We start from the raw sequence: 26,270 nt of genomic DNA, 5'->3' as shown, positions 1-26,270 counted from the left end.
TGTTAATGCCAGTGTCACAACCAATAGGCTCTGTAATCCAACATACTATGAAGGAACCTGGGCAGATGATAAAGATACCCTGAACAGTAGAACTGACTGTGCAAGTGGGCTACCATTTGCAATGAACAAAGGTGAATTATTTCTTTATAATATGTGGCTAAAGAGTGATGCAATTAGAGATGATAGCAATTTTAGAAAAGTGATTCTTAATATGTCTCAAATTTTATATCCTGACTGGTGGAAAAATACTAAATATATTATTGTTGAACAACTGAAGGATAAATATCTTAGTGATGAACAATGTTATATGGGTGAAAATATTTGGATTAATGAAATTATCAATGCAAGTGACAATGCTAATGATGTGTGTGTTAATGTAATGACCATAGATAATAAAGGTGACAGTAATATAGGTACTTGTAAGTCAGGAAGTCATTGTTTTAGTGAAATTCAAAATGATTTATTGTATGAATCTCTTCAGCCTGAAAAAAGTGATGACAAAGGTAGTCCATTCATTAGAGCAAAAGTTGGTACCTGGGAAGGCAAGTGCCATATAGACACAGTGAGTCAGGTGTAAGGAATATCTGAAATACTAAGCAAAAAGCTCAAGTGCGAGAAAGATTACATTGAAATGCCAGTCACTGGGGTGAAAATAAGAGGGGCTACAGGAAAACATAGTAAAACTGTGAAAAGTCAAACTTTGTTATCTTTTACAATTGAGGGAGTCACATTTACATATGGATGCCTAATTATACCAGGCCTCAGTGAGGACTGTATTCTCGGGATGTCATGGATTCGGAGTGTAGATGCAAGATTTGACTGGGGATGACAAAAACTTATCATAACAACACCAAATAGGGGGTGTATCTCCACCAAGTTTGTCAGATCAAATACAGTTTTGTGTAATGATAAATTTAACACTACAAATCTTGTAAAGGAGAAAAGATATGTTGACAAACACATAACAAAGCTAGATTTAAGTGAAGTAGATTTCAACACACTGGTAAACACTAAGATTTCAGAAGCTAGCAATCTAAACGATGAGCAAAAACAGGAACTAGAGTCTTTGTTATGGGAATACAGTGATGTCTTTAGCAACCTTCCAGGGAAAGTTAGGGGTTATGAATGTACTTTGCTAGTAAGACCACATGACCCATTTTTCATAAAACCATATGGTGTGCCCATAGCAAAATGTACAACAGTTGAGAAAGAATTACATAAGATGGAAGTGTGTGGCATTATTGAAAGGAGTATCAGTGCTTATAATAACCCACTGGTAGTTGTGTCAAAGAGGGATGGGGAGTGAGAATAGTTCTTGACTCCAGGCCTTTAAACAAGATCTTATACAGGGAAAAAGACCCCCCTGAAAACACTGATGAGCTGTTGCACAAGTTCAAGGACATAAAATTAATGTCAAGTCTAGACTTAACCTCAGGCTTTCACCAAGTACCCCTGGCACCCAAATCTAGGAAATACACTGCTTTTCTTTACAATGGCCATTGCTATCAGTATTGTGTAGTCCCTTTTGGCTTGAACTCATTGGTAGCAGAATTCATTAGAGCTTTAGACCATGTGCTTGGGCAGGAACTTGTATCCAAATTAGTGATTTATGTAGATGACATTTTAGTAACTGGACAATATTGGAACGAGCATGTTGGGATTTTAAGACAGGCATATGAGAAACTTAGAAGAGGGGGAATGACACTAAAACTAGAAAAGTGCAAATTTACAGTACCCGAGTTAAATTTTTGGGACATGTCATAACAGCAAAAGGAATTTTGGCTGATCCAGACAAAATTAAAGCTATTGCAGAGTTTCGTATACCCCGTAACAGAAAACAATTGAAATCATTTTATGGGCTATGTGGCTTCTACAAAACATTTATAAGTAAACAAAGCTTAAACACACCCTGTCTAAGTAACTTGTTAAAGAAGGACACTGTTTGGATATGGCGTAAAGATTGTCAAGAGGCTTTCGACAGAATAAAAAAGGAACTGAATAGCCATAACCTGTTACGCAGACCTGATTTCAAGTTACCTTTCTGTTTACATGCTGACAACAGTGATTATGGGCTAGGTGCTGAATTATTTCAAGTAAAAGAAGTCAATGGGGAGACAGTTCATGCTACAATTGCATTTGCAAGCAGAATGTTACTGAAGCATGAAAAGAACTATACAGTCACGGAAAAAGAGTTATTAACCATACAGTGGTCATTTTCAAAATTCAGGGCTTATTTACTTGAACATAAGGTAATAGTGTACTCTGATCACAAAGCCTTAAGCTATATACAGGAATGCAAGCTCTATCATGATAGGCTTACAAGATGGGTATTGTATTTACAACAATACAACTTTGAAATTAAGTATATTAAAGGCACTGCAACATAGTTGCAGATGCTCTATCAAGGCTACCAGGATACCAGGAGGAGGGGAAACAGAAATTTTTGATCAGAATGAAGAAAAACAGTTTAAAGTGAGGTATATTAAAGGGGTCACAGATGAAAAAGGTTTTAGATCATTGTGTGATAAAATCAGGAGGAGCCAGAACTGTGATGCAAATTGGAAATTAGTAAAGAGCAGTTTAGGGAAAAGGAACTATGAAAACTTAGACAAGTACTATAAGGTGTTTAAAGGTACTCTGTTTAGGAGAACTGATGAAGACTCGGACAATTGGAAACTATGCTGGCCTGAGGAGGAAGCTGAGGGGTTAATTAGGTATACTCATGAGAGCTATGGTCATTGTGGCATACAGAAGTGTGTGCAGAAATTACAAGAAAACATATACTTCTACAATATGGCCAAGAAAGTTAGAAAAGAATTGTGAACTTGTGATAAGTGCCAACGAGTCAAAGTAAGTAACAGAAAATGTCAAGGTGAAATGCAAAACATTATTCCTGCACAACCTCTAGACTTAGTTGCTGTTGATTTCTATGGGCCTCTTCCAAGGAGTTGGAGTGGCCACTGCTACATCTTTGTCATGGTGGATGTATTTTCTAAACTAATCAAGTTGTATCACGTCAGAAAAGCCACAGGTAAGGAGATAGTTGCAAAAGTTGAAAAAGACTTATTTCTTAAACGTTGGGAAACCAAAAGCAATCTTGTCGGATAACGGTTCTCAGTTTTTGTCAAAAGTTTGGAAAGCCTTTGTTGATAAATCTGGAATCAAACATGTTCAAATATCTGTATATAATCCGTTGTCAAACCCAGCTGAGAGGTATATGCGCGAGATTGGTTGTTTATGTCGTACATATTGCAGTCATAAACATCCTACATAGTACGACCAAGTACGAGACTTTGAAGATGTTGTGAACAGCTTGCAACACACTTCCACAGGATTTTCGCCTTATGAAATTATGTTTCATCTAAAACCAGACAACGTTATCACTGAACTCATAGAATTTCCACCATGTACGATGATGACTATGTATGAATGTAAAGCCATAGTCAAAGAAACCATGATGAAACAGGGCGAAATTAGAAAAAGATAACATGATGGCAAGAGCAAAGCAACCAAGTTTAAAGAAGGAGATTATGTTTTAGTAAAATCACATGAGAAATCAAAAATTCTAACTTCTGAAATAAAGAAATTCTTTGCTATATACATGGGTCCATTCGAGATTGTATAGCATCCACACCCTAATGCATACCGGTTGGTGTATCTTAATCCAGGAAAGTTCTCGGGCTAAGGAATATTATTTCGTTGAAATTGTATAAACAAAAGGGGTAAGACTTTTCTGAGAAAGTTAAAAGGTGACTCAACAAAAGTTTTTCACTGGAAATTATGAAATTTTATATACAAAAATTGTCTGATTTTGATACAGATTTGGGCTCTTGAAAATGTTTATTATTTGTTCAATATGTATTCACTGTATGAAGTGTTTGCAATGAATTTTCTGTGTAATAAGCTTGCCATGTTAGTTCTTGATATTTCTGTATGTTTATGCAATTTCATTGATATTTGATAATTTGTGTAATTTTAGCTTGTGTAACTTTCTCACACCACACTTGTTGAGACATCATTTAAAATGCAAGCCACTAATCAGCACTAAATCTGTCCTGCAACAATTAAGTTTTTTAATTTTTTTTGCTCTTAAAGGCAGAGTCCTAATTACTACACACTTAAGTGCTTGAAATGTCCAACTCTACAAGGAGAGAATCATTTTTAGTAAACCACGTGAATTACTGTATATTTCTTTCTCAACCACTGCAAAAGCATAGGCAGTAATATTTTTTAATTTTGATAGATACATACCATTCCAAAACTTCCATCCATGATTCTACCTTTGCACTTTTACTGTGAATATGAACCCTTGTAACAAACTGCCTGTAACTTTACTCTTGAAAACAAGTTAATTTTTTGTTTGTCCTTGAAGTAAGTGTTATAGTCTGTGATACATTTTACACCCAATATGTTAATGCATTTGTATTACATGTTTATTGAATTTATTATTATTTAAAGGATCTTTTTTGGTCCAGTTCATACCTGTGTAGTATTACTCAGACATATTCTGTAAACTACTCCCACTAGATAAACATTACCAGAAGGATAACTATGTATCCTAACCATGTACTTACATATAAACATTACTTAACCAAAAGGTGATCTCTGTGTGTGATTTTTAGATAACATGGCATTATAGTCAATGAAGTGATACAGACAGTTAAGCTTTGGGAACAGACGTGCTGCAGGACAAGCAGAAATCAGACCTATTAACGGAAGTCACCTATATGCAGATGGACAATATGGGACATTACTGTGAGAGGTGTGAAAAGTGGGCAACAAAAGAAAATAAAACAAACCAGTAGTTAAAAGTTACAATCTTTCAATGGCTTAATGTGAAGTGCTACAGCATTATGGACTCTAAGTGAAAATTGTAAAACTTCTTTGGTATTTCATTTACCTTAATATCAACAATTGTATGTTTTCCTTCACTTTGTATAACAATTTCAGTGTTAGCATAATTCAAAGGAAACAGTACTATTAAAAATTTCAATATATTTATAATCAGATTCTTGGCAGTCCCATTATTCTGGTGTCAGAATTTTGTTCGCATTTTCATACTTACAAAATTCTTGGGGGGCTATTGTAATGGAACTGACAAATATAAATCATTTTATTATATTATACACTAAAGCCGTGTTAAAAAAGCTTTTGCTTAAGATAATACTAAGTTAGGTGTTGCGATAAATAATCGATATTGGAATTGTGTGTTTTTTGTAGCTTATGACTGTGATCTTTGGTCTACAATGGGTTTTCGGCCACTTCCACTTTAGTGTTGGCCACGGTTGAGTGTAGTTGTTTATGTAGTTATGGCAATAAATATGTGTTTTTGCTGCAAATAAACCGTGGAATACTGCATCATGATTTTGATAGTCCAGTGATAATTAAAAAACCCGCAACTTTTCTTGGACCCAGAGTAGCAAAGGAATCATCGCCCATAGAATGAGAAGCCACATGGGAAATGCAGAATCGGGGGAGACATCATGGCCAGCTCTACTAAAGTACTATACAGCCATTAGCCACACTGTAACGGTGTCCTTATGGAGATAACTTTTCCTGCACAGCCTGCACAGTAGAGTGGGTTCATGAAAACTGGAACAAGGAAAACTTCCTGCCCCTACTACCGAATGAACCCAGGACCACCACGGCTGGAGTCTCGTACTTTACCCACTACATTACTATGGCCACTTAAACTGTTATCTTTATTTGTAAGCTATATATGTTCTACCAGATGTTCCATAACTGCGCCTAAATAATTTCTTCTATTTCATCTTAACACTATCTCAATCTCCTCATTGTCTGCAGAGCTAGCAAGCACAACTGCAAAAGCCTAGATAACATTTTGAGTACACAAATATCAGAAGTAAATTGGTTATCCACTCCATTACATTCTCCATAATACCAAGTGTTTCAAAATTGACAGGGTTTTAAGGCTTTGTAGCATTTTCAAAATGGTTAAGGCTTTTGTGGCTTCTTGTTGACAAATTGCTTGTCGGCTTCAGTCTCAGGGTTCTTCAGCCGACATTTGTTTGATGATTTTTCTGACATTTCACCAACAGAAGTGGCTGGCATTGCTGGTGACAAGACAGCAACACTTTGACAAAGCCACCCACTCATGCTGGCAAAATGTCAGAAAAAATGATCAAACAAAGCAGACAGGCAATTTGTTTGTAGCATTTATTACATCCAACTTACAATTATAAATAATACACCAAATGAAAGAGTAACTGAAATAGTTTTTCTTACAAGTGTCCAATGTAAGCACCATTTGTTGTACAGCACATATTGCATCAATAGGCGAGTTCTGTACTTAACCTTGATTGGTGTATCTGGAATAACTGTTGCAACAATTGCTTCAGTCAGGTACATCACGTGGTAGCAGAGGCACATACACATGATCCTTTATGAACCCCATAGGCAAAAATCACGTGGTATAAAGTTAACATGGAAGTTGTGCCAAACAAGCTCTGTCATCTGGCCACTTCTGACCAATCCAGTGGTCAGGTACAACATTCGTTTAACAAATCACATACTGAGATGTGTCAGTGAGGCAGGGCACCATCTTGCAGCCAAATAAAGTTCTGTGGTTCAGCTTCCTCCAATTGAGGAAACAGCAACAGTTCTAGTGCACCAAGATAAGATACATGTTATAGTTGCTATACCAAAAAAGACAGGACAATAAAGTTTCCAACAGGATATGGCACCAAAAAAAATCAGGGAAGTCACACTACTACTGTACCACCTCTACTGAAGACAACACGATCCAGAAAATTTTCACTGTCATTCAGCAACATTTCATTTGCAAAGATAGCACATAAGCCATAGTTGTTTGCTTCAGAGCTTGTACCAACTCCAAATGACAAGTACATAGTTGTAAACATTTCCTTAAAAGTCTCCACAAACATCACTGGAATTGCTAATTCACGACTAGCCTTCCAAACTGTTTTCTTGGGGCTATGCATGAAAGACTCTCTCAGCTGTTCAGTGTGTTCTACAGTAACTCTCAGTTATCCCGTACTCTTCCCTATGCAAAGACAACCGGTGTCTTCAAGCTGACGATACCATCTACACATGTTGTTATCACTCAGAAGATTACAATGGAACTTAATACGGAATGCACAACGCACTGTAACAAAGGATGCAGACCTTGCAAATTGTAAAACACAAAAAGCTTCCAGTTCAATAGTCGCCATTTTTGCTACTAGCACCTTCTAACAGAAAACACAGGAAACAGTGTGTGTGTGTGTGCCCAGGTATACAGACAAAACTGTGAGTTGCTCTTTCATTTGATGTATTATTTATAATTGTAAGTTGAATGAAATAAATGCCACAAAGCCGTAAAACTCCGATATTCATTTTGAAACGCCCAGTATTACCAAAGCATAACAGCACTTAATTCTATACAGCCATATAAAACGTAGAATTACCTCCGGATTCATACCCCCTTGCATATCCTCTTCTACTTTCACATTGGATGGGTAAACCTGGACCTGTGGTAAAAATAAAACAAACTGTAATGGGTGTATTTAATGGTCATGATCACCACAAAATAGTCTCATTATCTTCCACTTGAAATACAGTACTTCTTAAGAATAAATTAAAAGAAAAATCTTTTTAAAATTAGTTCTGTACTAGTTTTCACTCTGAAAAATATATTATGAGTGATACTAAGTCCGTAAGATTTATTTCAGACAGCTGACATAAAATTGTGTTAATGACGTTAAACACAACATATGTGCAACATTTATCAGGATCTTGCAATTCAACCTTCTACCTCTATAACCATTATCACCATATTTTCAAGTTGTAGTGTGGCTCTATACAGCCACCTCCACAATTTTATAAATTGCTGCAATAACCATTGCTCTTTAATACCTGCCAATACCGCTTCAAGTTAATGAAGAGCAGATAGCATTTATAACTGGTACCTTATTTGTTTAAACAGAAAGATTTTCTCAATTTTGTGGCTATCAGATGAGTGTAAACAGGATACAGCACATGAGTTACACAAGTGGTTATTCCAGGCTTTCGGAGAAAGTCCTCCTTCCAAAGTGCAAAGGTTATCTGGAGAGTAATGTCCATTTTCTTACAAAACATCAGAGATTTTTTCAAAAAACTGTTTTCATAGAATTAATTACAGGTTTCTCTACACAGTTGTTTAAACATTTGTCATAATGTTCTACAAGCTTAGGTATCCCCAAGTCATAGACATCAGCCACCTGTGTGGATAACAAGTCTTTAATTGCTTCTTTGCCCTCATCATCTGCTGCAAATCACTTACTGCCAAGAAACTCCTTTAGGTAGCAGAGCAAGTGAAAATCACTCGGTGCCAAGTCTGGAGTGTATAGAGTGGGTTGACAGTCTATTCCCATTCAAAAGGTGTGTTCCAGTCCAAAAGGTGTGTTCCAGTCCAAAAGGTGTGTTCCAGTCCAAAAGGTGTGTTCCAGTCCAAAAGGTGTGTTCCAGTCCAAAAGGTGTGTTCCAGTCCAAAAGGTGTGTTCCAGTCCAAAAGGTGTGTTCCAGTCCAAAAGGTGTGTTCCAGTCCAAAAGGTGTGTTCCAGTCCAAAAGGTGTGTTCCAGTCCAAAAGGTGTGTTCCAGTCCAAAAGGTGTGTTCCAGTCCAAAAGGTGTGTTCCAGTCCAAAAGGTGTGTTCCAGTCCAAAAGGTGTGTTCCAGTCCAAAAGGTGTGTTCCAGTCCAAAAGGTGTGTTCCAGTCCAAAAGGTGTGTTCCAGTCCAAAAGGTGTGTTCCAGTCCAAAAGGTGTGTTCCAGTCCAAAATATATGTTCCAATCCAAAAGATCTGATCCAAAAGATCTGGGATCTGGTGTCATCGTGCAGAACAAAACTCCAGATGCTTGAATGGCACGTTGCTTGTTCTGTACTGCATACTGAAGTGTAGTCAGGGTAGTGTAGTAAATGGCTGCATTTACTGTTGTCCCTTACTGCATAAACCTGACTAACAATACTCAATTCCCATCCCAAAACACAGTTGCCATAATTTTGCTTATTGAAATTGTCTGCTTGGCCTCGACTGTTATTGGTGATAATGTGTGACACTATTCTATTGATTGACATTTAGACTCTAGGGGTCACATGAGAAACCCATGCCTCATACCGAGACAATGATCTTTATAACTGATTACCTTCCTTATGATATCAGTCCAAAAAAATCAAATGCACAAGCCATTCTTTTCATTTTGTGTTTCTCAGTAAGCAGCCTAGGAACTTCATGTGCACTCAGTTTGCAAAATTGGAACCTTTTAGATAATTTTGTGCAATGTTGTTCTACCCACATTTAGAAATTCCAGTACTAAATCTGACAAAGTGAATCGCTGGTCTTCACAAATCTTTTTGTGCACAGCTTTGACCAAATCTTCAGATATCACCAACAGTTGGCCCGACTGCACATTTTCCCACCCTCCCTTGAAACCTCTCACCCACTTATGCGCTTTGCCGTTACTCATCACAGTGAGGTCATACACCTCAATTATCTATCCACAAGTTTTTGCTCTTGCAACGTTCCTTACTGTCAAAAACCAAATCACTGACCACATTTCATAGTTGGTGGATTGATAAAATGCTTTTAACATTTTGAAGTGACAATGGAAACAGCACACTGTGACAATACCAATGCAAATGGTATCATCTGATGAGTGAGGCACGTCAGGAGTTGCGACACACACACACACACACACACACACACACACACACACACAGAAGCATGTCAGGAGTTGCGACACACACACACACACACACACACACACACACACACACACACACAGAGGCATGTCAGGAGTTGCGACACACACACACACACACACACACACACACACACACACACACACACACACACACACAGAGGCATGTCAGGAGTTGCGACACACACACACACACACACACACACACACACACACACACACACACACACAGAGGCATGTCAGGAGTTGCGACACACACACACACACACACACACACACACACACACACACACACACACACACACACAGAGGCATGTCAGGAGTTGCGACACACACACACACACACACACACACACACACACACACACACACACACGGGATCCAACTGATGTGAACAGCAATCTAGGTGGAGCGGATAACGGAGGTAGGGAACATGAGAGGGGCAGGGAAGATGCTCATTTTTTTGTTATGGTTTTAGGGCACAAAACTGCTATTGTCATAAGTGCCCATTTTGTGGTTTAGGGGAGGGTAAAAAGCCGAATGTTAAATCAGCAGCAAAGGGAGCGAAACTCAAGGAGGAGGGAAAATAAAAACACAAGGAAATCTTAGAAAACTACTAATGAAGGGGGGTTGCTTTCCCATAAGAAGGGCTTCGAATGACCAATGTCATCTTACTGACACTGATAAACTCAAGGACGCGATCAGCTGAGCGCATCATCTGCTGAAAGGGATGATATTAACAAAGAGATAGAGGGGCTGGCCAGTACTTACCTCACCTCAGTACAGCTGATAGATTCACAAAACAGAGCAGAAAATTTACATTCCTAGCTTTTGGAACTTCGTTCCTTCATCAGGGAGGAGAGAGGGGAAAAAAGGGAAGAAGAGAAAGTGGATTCAGTTACTCACAACCCAGGTTATGAAGCAACAGGGAAAGGTAAACAGGGAGGCTAGCAAGGATGGAGACACGGTTGTCAGAGGGAAGCCAAAGATATTCTACTGTTAAGTACTGTGCCAGCTTCAAACCAAAGAGGATGCATACAGAAGTAAAGATGTATATAGTATAAAGATAAACAAAACTATGTAGGATGAAAAGACATGTGAATGGCTAAAGCGGAGAGGGAAAAAGGAGAAGACTGAAGAGTAGATGGAAGTGAGGTCGGTTAACGTACGTTCAGTCCAGGGGGATGGCGGGATGAAAGGATGTGTCGGAGTGCAAGTTCCCATCTCCGCAGTTCCGAGGGACTGGTGTTGGGTGGGAGAAGCCAAGTGGCACATACGGTGTAGCAGGTTCCTAGGTCCCTAGAATTATGCTGGACAGCATGCTCTGCTACTGGGTATTGGACATCACATGCCTGCACTGCACAGCCTTTTACATCGGTATGACGACAACTAAACTGACTGAGCGCATGAACGGGCACAGACAAACTGTCCGCCTAGGAGATGTCTGATACCCAGTAGCAGAGCATGCTGTCCAGCATAATTCTAGGGACCAAGGAAACTGCTACAACGTACGTGCCATTTGGCTTCTCCCACCCAACATCAGTCTGTCGGACTGCGGAGATGGGAACTTGCACTCCGACACATCCTTTCATCCCACCATCCCCCTGGGCTGAACCTACATTAACCGACTTCACTCCCATTTACTCTTCAGTCTTCTCCTTTTTCCCTCTCCTCTTTAGCCATTCACACGTCTTTCCATCCTACATAGTTGTGTTTATCTTTATACTATATACATCTTTACTTCTGTATGCATCCTCTTTGGTTTGAAGCTGGCACAGTACTTACAGTAGAATATCTTTGGCTTCCCTCTGACAACCATGCCTCCATCCTTGCTACCCTCCCTGTTTACCTTTCCCTGTTGCTTCATAACGTGGGTTGTGAGTAACTGAATCCACTTTCCCTTCTTTCCTTTTCTCTCCTCTCTCCTCCCTGACGAAGGAACAAAGTTCCGAAAGCTAGGAATGTAAATTTTCTGTTCTGTTTTGTGAATCTATCGGCTGTACTGAGCTGAGGTAAGTACTGGCCAGCCCCTCTATCTCTTTGTTAGTATTTGTTTCACATCTTAATACGAGATTTTCCATTAATCATTTAGAAAGGGATGATATATCACGCGAGAGCAGTAAACGGGTGTGTAGCGGATGACAACAGGGGCACTGAAGTAAAAGGTGTCTCACTGTACATGGTTGAGAGCAGCTGTGTACCTGTGGGAACGTGCAAGAATACAGTGACGATGGATAGGGCTGCTGGGTGCAGCATCGGAAGGCTATGTTGGAGGGGAGCGGGGAAAGGGGGAAGGGGGAAAACAAGAGGCATGTGTAGTACTGGAAAGGGATTGTGGATAGGGATGGGCGGGAGGAGGACGGGGACTAATGGAGGTCAAGGCCACGAGTGATTATGGGAACAATATACACACTGCACAGCGTTTGCAGCTGTGCAATTCAGAAAAGCTGGTATTGGAAGGGAGAAACCACATAGCACAGGCTGTGAAACAGTAATTAAAAATGAAGCATACTGTATTGGCAGCATGTTCAACAACTACCGTATTTAGTCAAATCCAAGCCGCACTCGAATCTAAGCCGCACCTGAAAAATGAGACTCGAAATCGAGGAAAAAAAAAATTTCTCGAATCTAAGCCGCACTTGAAATTTAGACTCGAAATTCAAGGGGAAAGAAAAGTTTTAGGCCGCATCTCCAAATCGAAACAAAGCTGGTCCATTGTAATATGAGACACAATTTAGGTCGAATGAATGACAATAGAGCTACAGTAGTTTGGTTCGAGTCATAACCTTAGCAGTTAAGCTTTACCAGGTAGCCATTGCTATGCGTCAGGTGCCCCATCCGTATTTATATGGGTACCCTTCCTTTTTCACGTGCTTCATCTGGTTTGAATTGATTGCTTATTTTTCTTTGATCTGATAAGCGCCGTTTTCTTTGTTATAGGTGTTTACGTCACTCTAACCTGAAAATGCATTATTGTACTGTGTCATGCATTGTTTGTCACATTCTGATAATGAGTGTTTACGGCCTGTCGCCGCTCGCAGCATGGCTTGCTTTTGTGCGCGCTACCGCCGCTTACAATTAAAAAAGAAAAAGCGAAATCGTCTCATTAGTGAAACAATGGCAAGAGACTGCTATTTGTTGTCACTTACACTGCTGCTTTCTTTGATAATGATTAACAAGAACCAAATAATTGACTGCGTATGAAAGAAGATGTTCTGAACGAGAGTTTAGCAAAAAATTTTCTCCGTTTGAAAATCTTTGCAGGTGCCTCTTTAGTACATTGCATTCTGCACTGAAATTAGAGTCATCTTAGATATAAAAATCTAGTCAATTGCCATGCTTCATTTCTGACTGTATCACTACTAGGCATAAGAATATAAACATGACATGATATGTATATTCTTCCGCATTTGCTGTTGTCTCACTCTAGATTCGTAGTTTATTAGGCAGACAGGATTTAAATGAGATAGCAGCAAACACGAAACAATACATGGCAAAATGTTTATCTTCTTATTACTCTTATGGCGAAGAGAATACTACATGTGATTCACAATTCATAAAAGTTCCTATTAGCAACTATCTCTTCTCACAGGTAGGAAAAAATTCAGAATGTAGAGTTGGCCATATTGACAAACAGTCTTGCCAGTCGGATTTTCGAAGTACATTGAAATGCTGCTACATTCGAAGATGAACAATACGGAATTTGTATTTACTTCGTTGAATAATGTATGAAAATGCAGTAGTCAAAAGTCAGGGTGGAGAAAAAAGCTCGTCTTTTACCTTTTTTTTAAATTTATTTACTGACGCAGAGGTTTCGGTGCCAGTATTTATCTTTGTGCTTACAAAGCATGCCTGTGTAGCGCTACATATGTTCGATGGCAGAAGTTAGTTGTAGCGGTACCCACCAAAATTTTTCAGAACTTCTGCTTGCTTTGCACTTGATTCTAAGCCGTAGGCGGTTTTTTGGATTACAAAAACCGGAAAAAAAGTGTGGCTTAGGTTCGAGTAAATACGGTAGGTGGTCCAGCTGTCTCTAGGCTACAGTCTGAGGGTGACCATTCATGTGGAGAGACAGTCTGCTAGTTGTGATGTGCATGCAGAATGGTGGTGGTGGTGGTGGGTGGATGTATGGGGCAGGTCTTGCACCTAGGTCTAGTAGAAGGATATCAGCCACGAGGGAAGGGTTGGAGGCAGGGATGCACTAGGGACAGACGAAATGCTAATAGTCTCTCAATTAAATTCAGTTTACTAATTCACCTGCATACAGGTAATGGTCCCTCATCAGATTCTCTCGATTGGAAAAAATTCAGTTTGCTTGACAACAGATGTTTGTTACTTTCCATTATCATACTTACCTCACATACACACATAAAAAAATAAAAAAATAAAAATAAATAAAAAATAAATAAATAAATAAATTTGCATCACCTCGGATCCGAGAGTTCCGGAACCTGTGCAGAAAAGTTGAATAGAGATCAACCTAAAAATAATTTCCACCCTTTTTATTGCCCACGAAAACCATACATTGCATGTTGTAACACGATACAGCGAGACCTTCGGAGGTGGTGGTCCAGATTGCTGTACACACTGGTACCTCTAATACCAATCAGCACATCCTCTTGCATTGATGCATCCCTGTATTTGTCACAGCATACTATCCACAAGTTCATCAAGGCACTGTTGGTCCAGATTGTTCCACTCCTGAAGGGCGACTTGACGTAGATCCCTCAGAGTGGTTCGTGGCTCACATCGTACATAAACAGCCCTTTTCAATCTATCGCAGGCATGTTCGACAGGGTTCATATCTGGAGAACATGCTGGCGACTCTACTCAATGTCATTATCCTGAAGGAAGTCATTCATTCACAAGATGTGCACGATGGTGGCATGAATTGTCGTCCATGAAGATGAATGTCTCACCAATATGCTGCCGATCTAGTTGCTCTATCAGTCGGAGGATGGCATTCACGTATTGTATAGCCATTACAGCGCCTTCTGTGACCACCAGTGGCGTACATTGGTCCTGCATAACGCCACTCCAAAACAGCAGGAAACCTCCACCTTTCTGCACTCACTGGACAGTGTGTGTAATGCGTTCAGCCTGCCCGGGTTGCCCCCAAACATGTCTCTGATGATTTTCTGGTTGAAGGCATATGCGACATTCAACGGTGAAGGGAACGTGGTGCTAATCCTGAGCAGTCCATTCGGCATGTTGCTGGGCCCATATGTACCACACTGCACAGTATCATTGTTTCAAAGATGGACCTCGCCATGGATGCCGGGAATGAAGTTGTGCATTGTGCATTATGCAGTCTATTGCGCACAGTTTGAGTCGTAACTTGACATCCTGTGGCTGCATGAAAAGCATTATTCAACACAGTGGTGTTGCTGTCAGGGTTCCTCAGAGCCATAATCTGTAGGTAGCGGTCATCCACGGCAGTAGTAGCCCTCGGGTGGCCTGAGCGAGGCATGTCATCGACAGTTCCTGTCTCTCTGTATCTCCTCCATGTCAGAATAACATCGCTTTGGTTCAGTCCGAGACCCCTGGACACTTCCCTTGTTGAGAGCCCTTTCTGACACAAAGTAACATTGTGGATGCGATTTAACTACAGTGTTGACTGTCTAGCCACGGTTGAACCACAGACAACACGAGGCGTGTACCTCCTTCCTGGTGGAATGACTGGAACTGATCGGCTGTCGGACCCCCTTTGTCTAATAACCCTTGCTCATGCATGGTTGTTTACATCTTTGGGCAGGTTCAGTGACATCTCTGAACAGTCAAGAGACTGTGTCTCTGATACAATATCCACAGTCAACATCTATCTACAGGAGTTCTGGGAACCAGGATGATGCAAAACTTTTTTTGATGTATATATTACTTTCGTTGAATATTTCATCCCAAACACTACTCTTGTATCTCATCTTTTCACTTTCAGACTCAATATACCTTGGAATTAAACCTTTATTCTGCATCTCTGGGCCTCAGCCCTGCCACATTTGCTGGCTGACTATCTCTTACAATACAAATGCATGCCCAGTTTCCCAAGAGTTCCCCCACCACAACTACCACTGGCCTACAACTTCCTGGAATTCTACAACACCAATTACAATGTAAGAGCATTAGCATCTGATATCCACATTCTTAATACTGAATTGATAATGGTACCTTACAAGTCTCACAACAAAACTAGTGTGCAAGACATCTGCGTCTATGCTCCGCAAGCCTCCTTACGGTGTGTGGCGGAGGATGCTTTGTGAACCAGTGTCACATACCTCTTTCCCTGTTCCAGTCATGAATGGTTCCTGGGAAGAATGACGGCTGGTAAGCCTCCGTGTGGGCTAGAATCTCCCTGGTTTTACCTCGGTGGTCTTTTTGTGAGATAAACACTGGAAGAAGCAATTACTGCTTGAATCTTCTACAAATGCATGATCTCAGAATTTTAATAGTAGATCATACTGTGATGCAGAAAGCCTCTATTGCAGTGTCTGCTCTGGATCTGACTGGGCATCTGGAGATATCTCTGTGCTTATTAAATGAATCTGTTAAAAAGTGCTGTTGCTCTTTGGATCTTCACTATTTCCTCTACCAATCCCACCTGGTATAGATCCCAGGCTGACAAGTCATGTTCAAGTATTGGTCAAATGATTGTTTTGTACAATGTGCGTTCAGTAAGTTTTGCACAGTCATCTCTAATTTTTTTATTTTTTGCTGGAGGAGAATGAAATTTTTTTTTAACAAACTTGGAACATTTAGCTATAAGTTGGTATATAAAAGTATTTTTTTTTTTGTGAGCCATAATGGACCATGAAGTAGATGTCAGGTTGTGCAATTGTCAGTGATGGAATTCCTCTTCAAGACCGACTATGACTCTGACACATTGATTCACAGGAAGTTGCTTCCTGTTTATGAGGAGGACACAGTGAAACGCAGCAGTAGGTAGATCATCAACGGCAGTGAGTGATGTCAATAGGGAGACCATTGATCAAATCAACCAAAATGACTGATGTGTGATGACACGACAGCTTGCTGAAATGACTTGTTTGTCATGGGGTAGTGTGGTATCGCTGGTACTGTCACTACGGTACAGAAAAATCTGTGCACATTGGGTGCCTAAATTATTGACAAGGGAAATGAAAATGATGAGGAAGAATGTGTGTGAGGGTCTCATGAAGAGTGGAAACAGTGTTTCGAGGGCATCATTACCCAGGATGAAACATGCTTGCTTTTGTCTGATCCTGAGAGCAAAACCCAATCTGTGGAGAGGCATCATCCGAGTTCCCCTCAGAAGAAGAAACCAAGACGTTCACTTCCCTTCTTCTGGGATCAGTGTGGTGTCATTTTCAATGATTTTTTGGAACCTGGCTCCACAATTAACCAGGACCATTACTATTTGTCACTGGACAAGCTGCGACGTGCCATCAAGGCCCACAGACCACAGCTTCAATGTCAGCTCATCAGACTACACCATGACAATTCCAAACCCCATACAGTCCTTATGACGCAGGAGAAAATCAGGAAAATAGGTTGGAAAATCATTCCTCATCCTCCCTAAAGTCCGGACTTGACTCTGTTTGATTTTTACCTCTTTGGTCGGCTGAAGGCCCAACTGCACAGTAAAACATTTGCTAGTGAGAAAGACCTTATTTCCTGAGTCAAGCGATGGTGTAAAAGTCAATCCCCAGAATTTTACCAAAGTGCATTTACATCATGGAAAGAACGTTGGGCCAGGTGCGTCACAGCTGATGGAGGCTACATCGAGTAGGTGGGCTCAATGTATAGCTAAATGTTCCAAGTACATTCACAAAAGAATTTCATTCTCCTCCTGCAAAAAATAAAAAAATTAGAAACAACTGTGCAAAACATTTTGAATGCTGTTTGCAATTAGCTACTTCCTTTGTTGATGGTCTACATCTCTCGAGGATTCTTCCAATGAATCTTAGTCTGGCATCTGTCTTACTTTTGATTAATTTTATGTTGTTCCACTTCAAATTGCTCCATATGTGTACTCCTTGACATTTCATGGAAGTAACTGCTTCGAGACATTGTTCTGCAATTATGTAATCTAACAATAAAGGGACTTTCTGTCTGTGTATTCACAATACATTACACTTGTTTATGTTGAGAGTCAACTACCATTCCCTGCACCAAGTGCTGATCCTCTGCATTCAGTTATACTTTTCTAGTGTCATGGCTTCCCTGCACACAGCAGCATCATCTGCGAAAACCATCACGGATCTTCTGAAGTTATCTACTTGGTTACTTACATACATTGTAAAAAGAAATGGTCCTATAACACTACCCTGAGGTATGCCTGAAATTACTTTTATGATTGAAGACTTCTTTTTGTGCACAATGACATGCTGTGTTCTGTTTGCTAGAAACTCTACAATTGAATCAAAGAGTTGGTCTGATATCCCTTACATTCATATTCTGTTTGTTAGGCGGCAGTGCAGAACTGTAATGAATGCCTTCCAGAAGTCACGGAACGTGACATAAATTTGGGCGCCTGTACCTACTAGTTTCTGGATCTTGTAGATGAACAGAATGAGCTGGGTTTCACACCATCTTTGTTTTTGGAACCCATGTTGGTTCTGACAAAGGAGATTTCTGGTCTTCAGAAATGTCATAACATGAAAGCCTACAACATGTTCCTAAATACTACAACAGACCGATGTTAGAGCTGTACACCTACAGTTTTGTGCATCTGTTTGATGACCCTTCTTGAAAACACATACTTTTTCCTCATTTCCATAGTTATTTGAAACAAAAGTGAAAAGCTATAGCATCCAGAAATATTGAACCCTTCAGTACCACTCATGTAGTGTCCTGCAGTCGGCAGGAAAGAACTAACGATTATGTGTGAACACACTTTATTTAGCAAAACGCCTTCTTGACATGCAATAATTTACAAACACAAGAACAACTAGTAACACAATAATTCTTGTGGTGGCAAAAGCCAGATAAAAGTTACAAGACAGTGAAAGGAAATACTATGCTACGCAATTCCAAAGTGGCGTTATGTCCAACAAGATACACATTTCTACAGAAGACGACCACGGCTGTCTACTGGGCTAGAGCCAGCCTAGGTATCGGCTGGAGCTGTCGTAGTTGTAGGTTCACACTGGTGGTTCGACTCTGTTGACATGCTTATAACACTGATTCTGTGGAGTGCTACACTTAGTCAAATTACTTACAATTGGTGGATCTCTGTCACATGGCTTTTCACAAAGTAGTACCAGGTTTATGTGGAAAGTCTGTTGATGTTTACATTCACTGGTGATGTTTTGATATGAGCTCTTGAAGGGAGGTTCGCAGCCCACCTTGCTTGTCTGCTGAGCGGGACCTGTAACTGACAGGGGGCCTCTACTATAACACATTTAATGCAGATGATAAACGGGTATTCATTGGACAAATATATTATACTAGAACTGACATGTGATTACATTTTCACGCAGTTTGGGTGCATAGATCCTGAGAAATCAGTACCCAGAACAACCACCTCTGGTCGTAATAACGGCCTTCATACGCCTGGGCATTGAGTCAAACTGAGCTCGGATGGTGAGTACAGATACAGCTGCCCATGCAGCTTCAACACAATACCACAGTTCATCAAGAGTAGTGACTGGTGTATTGTGACGAGCCAGTTGCTCGGCCACCATTGACCAGACGTTTTCAACTGGTGAGAGATCTGGAGAATGTGCTGGCCAGGGCAGTAGTCGAACATTTTCTGTATCCAGAAAGGCCCGTACAGGACCTGCTACATGTGGTCATGCATTATCCCGCTGAAATGTAGGGTTTTGCAGGGATCTAATGAAGGGTAGAAATATGGGTCGTAACACAACTGAAAGGTAACATTCACTGTTCAAAGTGCCGTCAATTCGAACAAGAGGTGACCGACACGTGTAACCAGTGGCACCCCATACCGTCACGCCAGGTGATACGCCAGTACGGCGATGACGAATATACGCTTCCAATGTGCATTCACCGTGATGTCGCCAAACACGGACGCGACCATCGTGATGCTGTAAACAAAATCTGGATTCGTCCAAAAAAATAATGTTTTGCCATTCGTGCACCCAGGTTCGTCGTCGAGTACACCATCGCAGGCGCTCCTGTCTGTGATGCAGCGTCAAGGGTAACCGCAGCCACGGTCTCCAAGCTGATAGTCCATGCTGCTGTAAACATCGTTGAACTGTTCGTGTAGATGACTGTTGTCTTGCAAATGTCCCCATCTATTGACTCAGGAATCGAGACGTGGCTGCACGATCCGTTACAGCCATGCAGATAAGATGCCTGACATCTCAACTGCTAGTGATACAAGGCCATTGGGGTCCAGCACGGTGTTCCGTATTACCCTCCTGAACCCACTGATTCCATATTCTACTAACAGTCATTGGATCTTGAGCAACGCGAGCAGCACTGTCACAATACAATAAACCGCAATCGCGATAGGCTACAATCCCACCTTTATCAAAGTCGGAAACATGATGGTATGCATTTCTCCTCCCTACATGAGGCATCACAACATTGTTTCACCAGGCAACGCCGGTCAACTGCTGTTTGTGTCTGAGAAATCGGTTGGAAACTTTTCTCATGTCAGCACGTTGTAGGTGTCGCCACTGGCGCCAACCTTGTGTGAATTCTCTGAAAAGCTAATAATTTGCATATCACAACACCCTGTGGGTTAAATTTTGTGTCTGTAGCACGTCATCTTCGTGGTGTAGCAATTCTAATGGCCAGTAGATTTGTTAATTTTGACAGCTCACAACCAAACTGTTGTCTTCTTCTATCCTAGACCTTGAGCTAGGACACAGATCAGTGCAAATGAGACCCACTTCCGAAAGTAAAATAAATATTTTTGTATTGCATTCTACCTCTGGTGGCACACAGATGACGTCGAATGCCACAATGCAATCATGTCACAGGCGTAAGCTAACATCTTTTACCAGTGGATTGAACTTGAGACAAACAACATTAAAAAATTAAATTCACAGCTATGGTGGAGCAATTGTCAGCCAGTATTCACAAAACCATAAAGATGTGAGATTTTTTAGTGGGCAGTTGGTTGTAAGGGCATTTAAAACATTTTTATTAGGTTTCACTTCATTTTGGACTTCATGGAAGTCCAAAATGCAATTAATGCCGTGAAAAACAGAAAGTCACCAGGTCCAGGATTAATTTATATAGAACTGGTTAAAGCAGCACCATCAAAACTCTGATAGGTTTATTTGATAAATGGTTTAGAGGTGTTGAAGCCCCAAAGGAGTGGAAAAAGGCAACAATTACATCAATATTTAAGAAAGGCAACAGGAGAAATTGTGCAAACTATCGTGGTATTAGTGTGATGCTATCGATGGTGGAGTCTATGGCCGTATCCTAAAAAGGAGGATAGAGGAAGAAATAACTGAATCTGAAGAGAAAAATGGATTCAGACCTGGTTGCTCCTGTACTGATGGAGTATTTACCCTCAAAAATCTAGTGGAGAAAAGGACAGCAAGGGCCCTTATGAACCACCTTGTCTTTGTAGACCTCCAGAAAGCTTACGACATAGTTCCACAGAACAAGCTATGGACAGGTCTAATTGATAATGGCGTGTCACCAAGCTATGTGATAGCTGTCAGACTCCTCTACCAAGGTCGTATGGCAATGGTAAAAATGAGAAATCAACTATCTCAAGAGTTTGAGGTGACAAAGAGACTACACCAGGGATGAACACTCGCCCCTACACTCTTCAAGATCTACCTAGAGGAGGCACTGAAATCCTGGAAAAGGAAATGAAGAGGAATGGGTATCCCCATAGACAACGAGATCTTTTTCACTTTATTTTTTTGCTGATGACCTAGTGCTAGTAGCTGTAGATGAGGAAGATGCAAATTACATGCTCAACAGACTAAAAGAAGAATATGAAAAATGGGGTCTTGTCATAAATGTATCTAAAACAGAATATCTGAAAGTGTGAGAAAATGCTGTTAACGACTTACAACTCAGTGCTGATACTGTTAAAGGGTGTCATAATTTTAAGTATCTGGGAGTGACACTCGTCCAATGGTAGAAGTGTGGATGATGTTGTTGTTGCGACCTTCAGTCCTGAGACTGGTTTGATGCAGCTCTCCATGCTACTCTATCCTGTGCAAGCTTCTTCATCTCCCAGTACCTACTGCAGCCTACATCCTTCTGAATCTGCTTAGTGTATTCATCTCTTGGTCTCCCTCTACGATTTTTACCCTCCACGCTGTCCTCCAATACTAAACTGGTGATCCCTTGATGCCTCAGAACATGTCCTACCAACCGATCCCTTCTTCTAGTCAAGTTGTGCCACAAACTTCTTTCCTCCCCAATCCTATTCAATACTTCCTCATTAGTTATGTGATCTACCCATCTAATCTTTAGCATTTTTCTGTAGCACCACATTTCGAAAGTTTCTATTCTCTTCTTTTCTAAACTATTTATTGTCCACGTTTCACTTCCATACATGGCTACACTCCATACAAATACTTTCAGAAATGACTTCCTGACACTTAAATCTATACTCCATGTTAACAAATTTCTCTTCTTCAGAAATGCTTTCCTAGCCACAGCCAGTCCACATTTTATATCCTCTCTACTTCAACCATCATCAGTTATTTTGCTCCCCAAATAGCAAAATTCATCTACTTTAAGTGTCTCATTTCCTAATCTAATCCCCTCAGCATCACCTGATTTAATTCGACTTCATTCCATTATCTTCATTTTGCTTTTGTTGATGTTCATCTCATATCCTCCTCTCAAGACACTGCCCATTCCGTTCAGCTGTTGTTCCAGGTCCTTTGTGGTCTCTGACAGAATTACAATGTCATCGGCGAACCTCAAAGTTTTTATTTCTTCTCCATGAATTTTAATACCTACTCCAAATTTTTCTTTTGTTTCCTTTACTGCTTGCTCAATATACATATTGAATAACATCAGGGAGAGGCTACAACCCTGTCTCACTCCCTTCCCAACCACTGCTTCCCTTTGATGTCCCTCGACTCTTATAACTGCCATCTGGTTTCTGTACAAATTGTAAATAGCTTTTCGCTCCCTATGTTTTACCCCTGCCACCTTCAGAATTTGAAAGAGAGTATTCCAGTCAACATTGTCAATAGCTTTCTCTAAGTCTACAAATGCTAGGAACGTAGGTTTGCCTTTCCTTAATTCAGCTTCTAAGATAGATGATATGGATGATATAAACAATAAAATTGGCCAGGGCAAGCGAGCCATAAAACAACTAAATGGTATTCTCTGGAACAAAAACATAATGCACAGAAAAATAACATACCATCTACCACACAATTATTGAAAGTACCACAACATATGGTGCAGAGTTATGGGAACTAACTCAAAGGCAGAAAGATTTCCTGCTGGCTGTCAAGATGGATTTCTGGAGACGGATTTGTGGATATTCCACGCTTGATCATATTAGAAATGATAGGATCAGAGAGGTTATTAATGTCGGAAGCACAATCCTAGACTACACAGAAAGGAAGCGCCGACTCTAGTATGGTCACTTACAGCATATGCCAGACACAAGATGGCCAAAACGTGTATGGCAATGGACTCCACATCAAAGAAGAAAGTGTGGTAGACCTGCGAGATGCTGGAAAGATGACGCCAACAAAGCAATGGCGGCAAGAGGTCTTAATGAAGGAGACTAGTATGACTGTGAACGATGGAGACTGGGATGAGAGAGATGGCAGCAGCTGTAGAAACCTCGATGACAAAGTATTTGGTAAGTAAATACTTTTGTGTGTTTTATCTTGCTGTAACTCTGCTTTGTAAATTTTGTAAAGTGAAGTTACTTCCCTATTTTGTTAATCATCATACTGTGGAACCCGCAAGTGGTTACAAAATTTTGTTATTAACAGACACGCAAAAGTGGGCAGCAGGAAAAAAGGTTGACTATCCCTGATCTATAGTTTCATGTTCTTCTTAGAACAAGCTTACAATGGACACTAGGTATGTAAACAATAAATTATTTGTATGATACCATTAATTGTACTGTGGATATGTAAAAATGGGTTGACTATAAGACACTGAAGACATTTCATAAGGAAAATTGTAATATACTTTCACTGTACATAATTAGTATGGACACATCATTCTTAGGCTAAGCTCATCATAACGCACAGTATCCGCAAAAGCCAGTAATTACTGCTAACAATATGATACATACTTTCAACTAACAATTCTGGCTGCACAGCCCTTCTCTCACAGAGCATGACAGTATTTGCTGGTGGCTTGCTTTTGTCCTGTTAACATCACTCACGCACACTTGAAATAATGTTCGATGTGTTTCATACTACACTCCTGGAAATGGAAAAAAGAACACATTGACACCGGTGTGTCAGACCCACCATACTTGCTCCGGACACTGCGAGAGCGCTGTACAAGCAATGATCACACGCACGGCACAGCAGACACACCAGGAACCGCGGTGTTGGCCGTCGAATGGCGCTAGCTGCGCAGCATTTGTGCACCGCCGCCGTCAGTGTCAGCCAGTTTGCCGTGGCATACGGAGCTCCATCGCAGTCTTTAACACTGGTAGCATGCCGCGACAGCGTGGATGTGAACCGTATGTGCAGTTGACGGACTTTGAGCGAGGGCGTATAGTGGGCATGCGGGAGGCCGGGTGGACGTACCGCCGAATTGCTCAACACGTGGGGCGTGAGGTCTCCACAGTACATCGATGTTGTCGCCAGTGGTCGGCAGAAGGTGCACGTGCCCGTAGACCTGGGACCGGACCACAGCGACGCACGGATGCACGCCAAGACCGTAGGATCCTACGCAGTGCCGTAGGGGACCGCACCGCCACTTCCCAGCAAATTAGGGACACTGTTGCTCCTGGGGTATCGGCGAGGACCATTCGCAACCGTCTCCGTGAAGCTGGGCTACGGTCCCGCACACCGTTAGGCCATCTTCCGCTCACGCCCCAACATCGTGCAGCCCGCCTCCGGTGGTGTTGCGACAGGCGTGAATGGAGGGACGAATGGAGACGTGTCGTCTTCAGCGATGAGAGTCGCTTCTGCCTTGGTGCCAATGATGGTCGTATGCGTGTTTGGCGCCGTGCAGGTGAGCGCCACAATCAGGACTGCATACGACCGAGGCACACAGGGCCAACACCCGGCATCATGGTGTGGGGAGCGATCTCCTACACTGGCCGTACACCACTGGTGATCGTCGAGGGGACACTGAATAGTGCACGGTACATCCAAACCGTCATCGAACCCATCGTTCTACCATTCCTAGACCGGCAAGGGAACTTGCTGTTCCAACAGGACAATGCACGTCCGCATGTATCCCGTGCCACCCAACGTGCTCTAGAAGGTGTAAGTCAACTACCCTGGCCAGCAAGATCTCCGGATCTGTCCCCCATTGAGCATGTTTGGGACTGGATGAAGCGTCGTCTCACGCGGTCTGCACGTCCAGCATGAACGCTGGTCCAACTGAGGCGCCAGGTGGAAATGGCATGGCAAGCCGTTCCACAGGACTACATCCAGCATCTCTACGATCGTCTCCATGGGAGAATAGCAGCCTGCATTGCTGCGAAAGGTGGATATACACTGTACTAGTGCCGACATTGTGCATGCTCTGTTGCCTGTGTCTATGTGCCTGTGGTTCTGTCAGTGTGATCATGTGATGTATCTGACCCCAGGAATGTGTCAATAAAGTTTCCCCTTCCTGGGACAATGAATTCACGGTGTTCTTATTTCAATTTCCAGGAGTGTACATATTACTCAGCAAAAGGAATGAAACACACTATTCTCATTCCTCTTTTTGTCGTACTAAGTTTTGATGTTAGTTATTTAATAAATTGCCATAATTAATCTAAAACTGTATTCAGCACTCAAGTAGAGATGTTTAGTAATCATCACTCAGACCTTCAGGAATCAGTTAATATTGGTCAGCATGGTCACAGAATTCTTTTTTTAGTAACAGTGACAATAACTCCTGTAATCAGAATGAGATTTTCACTGTGCAGTGGAGTGTGCGCTGATATGAAACTTCCTGGCAGATTAAAACTGTCTGCCGAACTGAGACTCGAACTCGGGACCTTTGCCTTCCGTGGTCAAGTGCTCTACCAGATGGAAGAGCACTTGCCCGCGAAAGGCAAAGGTCCCGAGTTCAAGTCTTGGTCTGGCACACAGTTTTAATCTGCCAGGAAGTTTCAATACCTCCTGTTATTATGACATAAAAAAAGACAAATATACCTACGGGAGTCTTGCAAACTATAGGAAATGTAAAAGACCAGGCTAAGAACATCATTTGAAAGAAGCTTTCTGTTAAGTAATGTACCAGTACGAAAATTGGATGTACTAAATAGATTAGCAGGATCACCATTTATGATGTCATACTGGAAAATAAGCGAGATTGGATTGATGTAATAGATTAACATAGAGGTATGGTATAAAAACTGTGCACCTTATTGTTTGGTGTGCATTTCAGAGGCAATGTTTTCAAGTGTGGCTCGTAATGCATTAACATTAGATATGGTACAATAATGGTACTTCTTGTGGTTTGTTGTGTGTTTCAGAGTCCTCTGGATGTTAGAGAGGTG

The 26,270-nt window shown here is 41.2% G+C and overlaps 1 long non-coding RNA gene across 2 annotated transcripts in view; it reads right to left on the bottom strand.

Annotated features, from left to right (window-relative positions):
• The window catches only part of LOC124553924, a 62,488-nt gene that overhangs the window by 16,432 nt on the left and 19,786 nt on the right, over positions 1-26,270 (bottom strand). For both annotated transcript variants that reach the window (XR_006968168.1, XR_006968169.1), the window contains exon 2: positions 7,428-7,490. This is a non-coding gene — a long non-coding RNA (uncharacterized LOC124553924). The remainder of the gene's footprint in view (positions 1-7,427; positions 7,491-26,270) is intronic.

The sequence above is a fragment of the Schistocerca americana genome, chromosome 11, assembly GCF_021461395.2.
Source record: "Schistocerca americana isolate TAMUIC-IGC-003095 chromosome 11, iqSchAmer2.1, whole genome shotgun sequence".
In the NCBI taxonomy this organism is placed as follows: domain Eukaryota; kingdom Metazoa; phylum Arthropoda; class Insecta; order Orthoptera; family Acrididae; genus Schistocerca; species Schistocerca americana.
Note: the sequence above shows the minus strand (reverse complement) of the source record. Positions and strands in the feature narration are given on the sequence as shown.